The 11,184-nt window shown below is 44.9% G+C and overlaps 1 protein-coding gene across 3 annotated transcripts in view; it reads left to right on the top strand.

Moving 5' to 3' along the window:
* PTPRT (protein tyrosine phosphatase receptor type T) overlaps positions 1-11,184 on the top strand; it is a 1,034,103-nt gene that overhangs the window by 176,246 nt on the left and 846,673 nt on the right. The gene's annotated exons all lie outside the window — the stretch shown is intronic.

Here is an 11,184-nt window from a genome sequence, read left to right as displayed (position 1 = left end):
GAAAGAGGAGCTTTGCAAGGACATGGGCCAGGTCATCCCTTCATTCCCACTCACCATGGCTGGAAGCCGCTCCTGTCCCTTCCCTCTCACACAGTGCCAAAAAGCTGCTGCTGGCCATATTCTGGTGTGGACCCTGGCAGAAATTCTCAGGGAGGGGACATGTGCCCCCTCCCACACATTGCCTTGGGAAGACTTGATGCCAGGTACCAGGAGAGTTGGGTCCATTCTGAGGACCCAGCCAGACATGAAGGGTGGAGAGCATGGGGCGAGGAGGGTCAGGTTGATCCATCATTCCCCTGTGGCAGAGAGGTGTACTGGAGTGTGTGTCACCTCTCACCATGTGAAACCTAAAGCCTTATAAGAAGGTAAATAAAAAGTATCCAATTACATAATATTTCTTTTTAACCGGGGATTGGTCAATTTGATGGTAATTTGAACATTTTACTGCACAGTTCCAATTGATTGCCATTGAACTTACTTATATACAAGTAATTTTACCAAGTGTCTCATATTGAGCATATGGTCACCCTACTTATTATGGGTGAGCTATGCCCTCTCTTCTGCCTGGGAGTCAGTTAGCCAGTGCCCTCCTTACATGCAGCACATGTCTAATGCGGGTGCATTTGCTACTGTGGCATTTGATGGGGAGTAAGCCACATTGCAATTGGACAGAGGACTCTGTTCAGTCTGTCATTGATACCTCTGCATTTCTATATGATTATGTGACCCTTTCTAATTCCTAGGAAAGTCACTAACTGGATGTTGATTGTTTCTAAAAAAGTCCAAGCAAGCTTATTTTTCCTGTGAAGATCTTTGCTTTCAGATTAAGCCTTAGTTAAATTAAAGGTAGTAGTAGAAACCTTTCAAATTTGATAATGGAACATATGTAGTAGTCAGAAACAAGATAGTATGGTTATTTATGCAGAAATGTAGTCTGAGAATGCCAGAGTATCACAGCTGGGAAGGTTTTTATATAAGACACTAAACATTTTGCCAGTCAATGTTCTAAAAATTCAACTACTTTATCCCCCTTTTTTGAAAACATGCTGGTTCATTTGCTTGCTGATCTTGAGCTTAATGTGCATGAACAAGATTGTAAAAATCTCACAAGATTCAGTGGTGGCAAAGAGAAGCTTGTAATAGCCCATCATTAATTAGTTTTATTAGTAACTCATGTCTTCATCATTGACATTTCATGCCCACAATAGTTATTTTAAATCTGATCAAGTCAATGGGAGACTTGCTGAGGAAAGCCTTCAGAGCCAGTCAGGTTATTTGTTTTTCTCATCCTTTCTCCTCTCTCTGTAAACACTGGTTCTGTCTGCAGACACACTAGAGATCAAATCCAGTTTAATGATTGCTTAGTTTAATTAAACAGTCCTGATGTTAAACATCATTGTGACACTGCCATGATTGGTGCCCTTGTTTGGACATTAATAGCTAATGTGCGCTTTCTAGGTGATAGATGTGTCAAGCAAACAAAAAAACAGGAAGGGAAAATTGATGATTATTTCAAATACGCCCCTATTTAATTATCCTAACCTTGAAGTCAAGGACCAAGAGCTGTAGCTGCCTTTCAGAAGGATCCCTGCTATAAGGCATTGTGTTCTGGATAGGAGGGGATGTGCGGTGGTTCTGAGTTATTGTAAAATGTTTGCATCCCACACAATGGAATAATGTAGGATTGGAGGGGATTAGATACAATCCAAGATGTTTTTAATACATACAGAAGAGGGCCCTGAGGGGGGAGGGCCTCTGAGACAACTATCAATTTAGATGTGTTGTCTAACGCCTGTAAACTGCTGGAAAGCAATCTGAGTGATTAAGGGATAAAGAAGGCTGGGAATAAGTTTTCACCTGGGCAAAGGCCCAAGCTCTTAATTTGTCCAAAAGATCCCTGATCCCTAGCTCCTCCCCACCCCCCACCTGCCAACATGAGCTGTGTAGAATCCTAGGGCTAGAAGGGACTGCAGGGGTCATTCAGCCTAACCCTCTGCCAAGATGTGAGATTCTTAGAGCCAGAGAATAGTGGAGAGAGGAAGAACTGGAGCAGTGAGGGAGGTTACAGCAGGGTCGGGGTGGGAAGAGCACTCTGCACCCTGTGCCAGCCTTTGCTCTTAGGGTTGTATTCCCTGGGGGAAGGTCTGAGCAGGACAGATTGGGAGAGGGTGCAGGGTAGCAAAGGGACTAACATGCGATCAGTGGTGCCTCTAGCAGGTTAAATGTCTGTCAGGGGACCAGAGATGGTGGAAGGGGGCGGGGAGCTCTGGGCTGTATTACCTGGGTGCTGTGAGAAATTATTTTAACAGAGGAAGTTAACTGGATCATAACTCCATTAATGTAGAGTTCCGTGATGTCTCGTGCCTTTCCAGAGAAAAGAAGAATTAAGGTATGCACCAACCCTACAATTGGCCTTGACATCAGAGCCCATTGGATAAATTGGGGATGGCCACCCCCGACCCCATGCTTTTGGGAACCCCACAACGGTTGACCCATCTGTCCTATGGACTGGAGGGATCTGGGGAATATGGGACCCAGGGCAGGACAGCATCAGGGTTTACCGCTCCCACATACGCTCACCAAGGGGGTGGTGGGATCTGGAGTGACTCGGTTGCCTGCGCTGCCCCATCACACTGCCCTCTCCCTGCTGGCTGTGCTCGACTTCTCGGCAGCAGCAGGAAACAGAGTGCTCTGGCCGAGAGGGGCACCACTTCCCACTGCTTCAGAGTAGGGGGCACAGCGGGCTGAAAGGGGGCGTGGCAGGGCAGACTGGAGCAGGCTGCTGGGCTGCTCCAGTTTCCACCACCTGCACAGTAGGGGGGCCTGTTGCTGCCGCTGCCACTGTGCAAGGCCCCATGTAATCCCCCAGGCCACATTGCTTGGAGGAGGGGGAAAGAGGGCAGAGTAGAGATGGGGCTTGGGGAAGGGGTGAAGCTGGGGTGGGGCCTGTGGCAGGACAAGGGTTGCCCCATGCCCCACACCTGGGGCACTGGGGGAGTGCGCCCGAACCCATGCTCCGTTTTGGACAGCCCCGCTTAACATTGTCCTCTGAAGCAGTCCATCCGCTTGGCAATGCACATGCCACCACTGTACCATTACAGAAGCAACAAACAGGAATAAATGATCAGTGTCAGAATGGAGAGAAGTAACTAGTAGTGTCCCATAGAGGTCTGTACTGGGATCACTCCTATTCCACATATTCATAAATGATCTGAGGAAAGGGATAAATAGTGAGGTGGCAAAATTTGCTGGTGTCAGTGGGGAAGCATTCGCCCATCGATTCACCGTGTCTTGTGCAGACTCACTGAATTGATGCTGCAGTGCTGATTTAGCTCATAGCGAAGACAAGTTCTGAGGCCCTGCTCTTCAAAGGTATTGTGGCTCCTAACTTTCATGAATTTCAGTTACATTGCTGATTACAATGAAAATTCGGAGCCTAACATACCTTTGAGAATATGGACTTAATTCTCCCAATATGTAAAATTTACTTGCAAAGTTTCAAAGCTGACTTTTTACACTCAGCATTAAAATGGTGACCAAAAATGTATTTAAAATTGTAGAATCCTAATTTCTTCCTTTAAAAAACACTTTTTGGATGAAAATTTAGCATTGGAAGTTTGAGCCCTAAAGTAAAAAATGCTCTAAAGTTAGGTGTGGTTTAAAGTAAAAGGTTCGGAAATGTGGCTAGTCCCAGGGAGGCGCAGAAACAGGCAAACTATTACCAAATATCTTTTAAACTTTTATTAAAGTGCTTCTACGTATAAATTATTGTTTTATCAATTTCTTACATACGTAGGCACCAAATAATTATTAGAATGACCAATAAGCAAAATGTAATACAGTAAAGAAAATTCCTTGAGGTTTCTCTAAATCCCAATGGTTGTTAACAAGGGACTAGGGATTATTAACAGTTACATTTACATCAGTGTTACTTATAAGACTACTCATTTATCTAAAACTTTTAACACTACTACTTAACAATACCTCTAAACAATTTCAGATAACAATACTTACATTTAACAGACACACAAACTACAACAATAACAACAACATATTTGGTATTCGTTATGTTTGGTATACGTTACGCTCTACAGGAACTCGTTTGGTTCGGTGAGTGGGAGGTGGCCCTCGGGTGATCAGTCCTCGGACCTGGCTCATATTCCGCCATCCAATGTTTATTCGGGATTCCTCAATTTGATATAGGAGGGGTAGCTGTTTTATAGAGAGAGCTTTTGCACACTTTTTGTGATAGGCTAGCAGACCCTGTCTGTTAAGTAACAGGAGTAAGGGGGTGAAATGGTTTCCTGTTTTTCCTTTTCTGCCTTATCGGGCATGGCACAGTCAGCACAACCAGCATGAACTTTACATGAACTTTTCAGGTCTGGTTTTGGTTCCTGTTTGTCGCTGATCTTTAAGTTACATAGTGTAAGGGTTTTCATCAAGGGGAAGTTGACCTTTTGCTTGGATGGCAATACGCGTGAGAGGCCTGGCCAGCAAAGAGCCTGCTTTCACATTAGGAAGCATCTAAAAGTAGGGAATTTAAAACAGAAACCTTTCTGTAAGCTGAACTATAGGTTTTGCTACCCAGTCTGTGTTGAAATACACATGCAACCTGGACAGAACTATGTTGATTAATTTCTAAGTGAAGTCTAAATTGAACATGAATTTTAAGTAAACAAATACATTTAAAAATTTGAATTACTTAACGCAAATCAAAAATCTGAGCAGATAGTATCAAGTTCTGCAAAACATACCAATGACTGATTGCTGCTTTTCCACATAAATGGATGAAGGCAAACAGTTTCAAATTCCCTAATGAACTGAACAGCAGGATTGCAGCTGTGAAATGGCTGGAATTAGCCTTACGGTCATGGTTGTAGATTACATGTGATTTGTCACTGGGTATAGCCAGCTGAGGGCATTCAAAAGAACATGTTCAGCCAAATGATCTTCTGTGATGCATGGGATTTAGGGAAACATTTATATGGCTTCTGCTTGTAAGGTTAAGAGGTGTAATTGGATGCGGGGGGGGGGGGGAGAATGGAAAGGATAAAGGAACAGAAGAAACATGATCAAGACTATCTGGGTTTGAGCATGTTTTAGCAAACTGGACAGAAGTGTGAATTGTTGCCTCTTGCTCTGTCCATTTACAATACAACATTTCCCCTGCAGTTATTGAGTTTTTTCATTGCAAATCTTGGTGTATCCATAGAAGTAATTGAAATTTTCTTAATGGTTGATATGGTTTTTTTTCTTTTCCTCCCATCTGCTGCCATGCTTTAATATACAGCTAAGGAGAAAATAGCAGTCGAGTCTCTTCTGAATATGTGCCATTGGTCATACACTTTAGTGGGAGCTTCCTGGTTATACTCACTGTTCATGCATGTGTGAGCACACTTGCCTATCCCAGTCAGAGAAGTTGATTTAATAGGAATGTAAGGGAACTGTTACCCCTTACTAAAACTCTGTGGGAGTTTTTTGGTTTGCCAGCTCCCAGTTTCAGAAGGAGAGGGGTTCATAAGACTGACAGACCCCAGAGACAATGGAAAGCAGCCAACACTCCAGCTCAGCCTGATTGACAGGTTGGACAGGCCAGTGAGGAAGGGGAGAGGCCAGGCCCCGTCCTCCCTGTGAGCTGGGATTGTTCTGGCTCTCTCTGAGCAAACAGAGAGCTGAGAGACAGCCCAAGGAGTGCAAGCTGTGTGCTGAGGAGCAGTTTTTGCAGCAGCTGAGCCTGACACACACAGCTCAAGGAGCGCAGACCCTGTGTTGAGCAGCAGACTGGCAGTGCTCAGAGAGCCAAAAGGAACAGAGAAGCAACTCAAGAAGCTAGAGACTGGCCAAGCAGCACCCTGCAGCTGGATGTGGTGAGCAGCTGGGAACTGCAAAGTGTGGGGAGAGGCTCTGGACTGGGAGAGGGGTCTGACCACTTAGAGCTTGAGGCTGTGTGGTCACTGCCAGAGCAAGCGTGTCCAGCCTGCAGCCCCTCCCCCCCTGCAGCACATCCAAGGCCTCTAAGGGGCCTCTAAGGAAGAGACTGTGAACTGTCCTTACACTCTGCAGGCTGCTGTTTTGATGTCCCTGTGCTACAGAGCAGGGCTGTGTGTTCTCATTTAACCATTCTCATTTTTTTCTTATTCTATTCTCTTTAATCAGTTGATGTTTAATAAATTGTATTTGCTTTGAACCTTATGAAGTGATCACTGGGCCAAGAAGGCCTGCAGTGTAAAGAGAGCACCTCGGAGTGGGGACACCCTAACTCCTGCCCCTAGTGACTACAAGGTCGGGGATTAAGCCCCAGGAAACCTGGGCCCAGCCTTGTTGGGGTTTCAAGGGCTCTGCTACTCAGGAGGGTGGAGGGGGAGCCCTCAGGATCAGGGAGGCCGTGGGGTAAAGGAAGTGGGAGGTGGGAGCAGGGACTCAGATCCTTTCGCTGGTCCATTTCACCGGGGTGGTATAGAAGCCAGGAAAGTTCCCCACAATAGCGGGACCATTCCCCCGCTTACAGGAAGAAGCTCTCTGTATTTGAAGAGTTCATATCTACCATGAGATAAGGATCTTTGTTTTCTCTTGGCACATCTCATAGTTTGTCTGTTGTTTTGCTACTTTGCTCAGAGACTCTAGAAACACCCACAACATATAAGTCGGGAGGCAGAAAGTGAGGAGACCTGTCCATTATTCCACATTCATGCCATGCTCTGGACAAGACCTGTGCTCTGAGCTCACCCAGTTTCTGCTGTGACTGCTGAAAAACATTCTAGGTAGTGTCATGCAAAGGTAGGGGAGGGGAGGAAAAAGGGCACAAATAATGCAAATATGATGGAACAATCGAGCTAAAAAATCAGAACACCAAGGTGGCAGAGCTTCGCTTTGGCTCCTTTTTGGTTTCTCCCTGACTGATCTGTTGTGACCAGGTGGCATTCTAACTCCCTTAAGCTTTGCAAAGTTTGCTGTTGAGCTTGGCCTTTGACCTACTGCCAGTCCAAATTAGCAAGTGTATGCCCAGAGTTCCTGAAAACAAAACAGCTGGTAAACCATAATCACGTCAGGGTCGACTTGTTCTTTGCACATTGAATAAAGAACCTAGCTTATTTGAGAACACTTACAATGTGCCTTTAAATACCCTTCAGGCCATACTTAATGTAAATTCAATAGCAAATGTTAGCTGAATACAGGAATATTTACAGTGGCTTAACAACCCTGTAATAAATAAATGTACAAACCTGTAGCTATACCAGTTATTAAATTTCAATAAATATATTTTATATGGCTACCCACTAGGATTAGCTTGCAATAACCACTTTATTAAATCGAACAAGATGCAATAAACATCACAATTCAGTGTTTGTTTCCCAAAACTAATTGACTAATAAAATCCTACTGTTGGTATTTAACAATGGATGATGGCTATATTTTTAAACAGGCTTCAGATATTTGACTGCTACATGGCTAATATATGGTATTTGCATTACTAAAGTTAAAACCTAATTTGTAGAGACTTGAGCAATGCTGCAGCCCTAATTACACCTGTTCTTCTGAATGTATTTATTTTGAAAACCCTCAGTATTATTCAGTGGAGTTCAAATGGCAGCATGGAGGTCTCCTGCAAGAGGAATTTAAGGCATTCGGGTGGCAGGTTAAGTGTGGCTGAGTTATTGGCCGTGTTGTGAATTGTTGTTTGCTCAGAGCAATTCAGTCAAGTTTGAGAGAGCCGAGGTGAACTTTAACCATTCATTGAGAATGACAAGAGAATCCAGATATGTGCTACAGTATAGTACTTAGTAAACTGGCTCCTTGCTAGGTGGCCTAATAAGACATATCAGTTGCTGGCCCTGTTTAGAATCTACGTCCCCCACACAGAAAAGCTCTTAGCACCCTATTATATATGCTAGGCCAATGGTGGATAACCTTTAGCCCAAAGGCCATGTGTGGTCCACTGGGGTTCTATTTTGTTGACTATTGCCCATGATTCTGCTGGTTTCTGTCCACAGAGTTTTTTTCCTACTATATTACTGTTGTGACATGTATGTAAAGCACGGACACTTGAATTGGGATGCATGCTGACTGCACACAACATTCACTGTGAGAATCATGCATTCCCTCTGCATCCAATCAAAGTGCTTCTGTGGTTCAGTCAGGCAAATTCTAGGTATGCAAGCACAATTAGTAAAATAACCCTATCCTGGGAGACCATGTTGGTTACTACAATCTTGTAGCCCAGTAAGATGGAGGGCCACCCATGCAGCCAACTAAATAGCCTAGGTTGCCTCTCGCTGTCCTAGGCTGTGCATGCACCATGTCCATGCTGTCTGGACACAACATGTCCAGACAGGACCAAAAATGGCTTCTTCTAATTCCAGAAAATGTGACACACATGCTATAAAGATATAACATGAAAAGGTGCCTCACCCTTAAAGAGACCGGAATATTTAAGGGTGTAGGCCTGTATGGGGCTCTCCAGTAGTAGCAAGCAGCAAGGATCGTCAAGAATCTTATATTAGTACTTCCCTTCCACAAACCTCTGGATCTTTTTGCTCACCCAAGTACAGAATTGCATCCCTAGCATGGGGAACAGCCATGTTACTATGTAGTTAACAATGCTAATAGCATTGTTTGCACTTGTAAGAATGTCCCGGTCTAAGCTTAGAGGGTTCCAAAAACTTGAGAAAGGCCGAGTAGAAACTTCCTGAAATAAATGGGAGGCTTTTTCTAAAGGCCTCAATGTGTTGGTTTAAATCTGCTCATGTTGATGTTAACACAAGAGTTTCCACACGTTTAGAGAAGTCCAAATCTCTGATGCAGAACTTATAGATAAAATGTGCAGCAAACTTCTTGTGATAGGCAAATATAATTAATCAAACATTAAATAGCAAGTATGTCTAAATATGAATACTTTCAACTGGATAGTGGGGTATAATACAGCAGTGTTCCCCAAAATATATAAATTATAAAACGAGGAAAAGATACTGATATTTAAGGAAAGTAAGACTTATTCTCTTAGGATACGTCTACACTGCATCCCTAGTTCGGACTAGGTATGCAAATGGAGACGACCAAAGTAGTTAATGAAGTGGGGATTTAAAAATTGAGGAGTAATGTTAGTTCGGACTAAGGGCTTTAGTCCTAACGCATCCCGGTGCGCACTTCCTGGTTCGAATCAGCTGTGATTCAAACTAGCGCGCCGGCGAGGTCATGTTAATGAAGCACGGGATATTTAAATCCCCGCTTCATAAACTACTTCGGTCGTCTCCATTTGCATACCCACTCTGAACTAGGGATGCAGTGTAGACGTACCCTTAGGGTGTGTCTAGACTACAGGGTTTTGTCGACAAAAGTAGCCTTTTGTCAACAAAACTATACCTGCATATATACTACTGCCGCGTTCTGTCGACAATAAGTTGACAGAACGCGGCAGTCTTGTCAACAGTGGTAAACCTCCTTTTACAAGGAAGAACGCCTTTGTCCAGACGCATGCTGGAGCAGCATGTGGGCAGTCTGGATGAATTGTGCCATGAGGCACTGCACAAGGCCCGTGAGCGTCTCTCTGCTTTGCAGCAGTTCCTGTTCCATGATGTCTGTGCTTTGGCATCTGCAAGGCAACCAGAGCACACTGTGTCCATTTGGTGTCCTGCAAGTTAGGAGGCAGTGCAGGAGTGTGTGAGATACGACCATAGGGAGGAGCCCCTGAAAGCACGCATTGCAGCTTGCCTGACGAAGCAGCCACAGGAAGTGTCCACCCCAGAGGGCTTCTGGGGGCTCTAAGTCCAAAGCAGACTCCAATCAGGCAGGCTATTTCAAAATAATTCTGAGCAGTTTTGATGCTCCCCTGCAATGGGTACATGCTATTTCAGTTTTATTATTTTGGAGTTGTTAGTTCAATTTTACTTGTTTTGAATTTATTTCCTAGTGTAGCTATGCCCTCTGAGACTGATCAAATATACATGCTCATGAGCTTTCGTGGATAAAGCCCACTTCATCAGATGAATTGGAGGGAGTTTTATCCACTAAATCTCATGATTCTGTATATTTTGGTTAGTCTCTGGGTGCCCCTAAACCACCCCTTTTTTTAAAGTTAAAAACTAACACAGCTACCCTTCTGAGATTTAATATGGAAAATTAGGAGTTACTGAACAGGTAGATCCTACATTCCCCACATTTAAATAAAGCAACAAGATGTTACTATTAAGCTACTAAGGTAATGACAGTTAAGCTGTCAGAAACAAAGATATTTTTAATATTAGAAACAGGACGTGCATTCTGGCAAGTGAAGGAAGATGAGTCGTGCTCTAAGTTTGTCACTTGGACATTATACATTTAAACAAATGACATTAGCATTATGCTCCTGAGGTATTTGAAAGTAATTTGATAGATTCTTGATGGATTACTAAGTACTGAAGTTGCAATAAATGATTATTCAATTTGAACTAGGGCTCTCAAAGAATACAATGAAACATTTATGGAAGCTTTGCAGAGAGCTACCCCCTGACAGTGAATTGAAAAATTAAATATTGGTCTAATCGGACACAAATGGAGCATAGATAGCTTAATTACTTGTTCAAATATAATGATGATAGCCATAAAGTGGATCTACAGAGATTTGAAGACAAATAACATTAAGGCAAAACCCATTCCAAATCTATAGTCAATAAGGGTATGTCTACACTAGCTCATTAATTTGAGCTAGGTAGGCAAATCAGGCAACCGGAGTTGCAAATGAAGCCCGGGATTTAAAGGAAGCCCTTTATGTGCACCCGCGGAGCAATCTGGGCTGGCCCCGCCCCCGGGCGTGTGGCAGGTGCCAGCCCCGGGCGCATGGCCGGCCCCGGGGGCGCCGCGCGTGCCGATGCCGACCACGACCCCCGCCCCTGGGGGCGCCGCGCGTGCCCTTGCCGGCCCCAATGCTGGCCTTGGCCCTGCCCCCGGGGGCGCTGCCCCCGCCCCTGCCGCCCCCGCCCGTGCCCTTGCTGGCCCCGGCCCCGCGGAACCTGGGCAGCCCCAGCCCGGGATCGCGGCACATGCCGTTGCCGACCTCTGGCGTGCGGCGCATGCTTGGCCCCGCCCCCAGTCACGTGGCCTGTGAGTGGCCCCACCCCTGTACGCGCAGCGCATGAGCGGCCCCGCCCCCAGGCGCCCGGCAGCCCCAAAACGTTGGGGACCACTGGTCTAGCACATAGATTTTCCACT

The sequence above is a fragment of the Pelodiscus sinensis genome, chromosome 17 (assembly GCF_052426305.1).
Source record: "Pelodiscus sinensis isolate ZL-2025 chromosome 17, ASM5242630v1, whole genome shotgun sequence".
Classification (NCBI taxonomy): Eukaryota; Metazoa; Chordata; order Testudines; family Trionychidae; genus Pelodiscus; species Pelodiscus sinensis.
The sequence above is the reverse complement of the archived record's forward strand: the minus strand, read 5'-3'. Positions and strand labels throughout refer to the sequence as shown.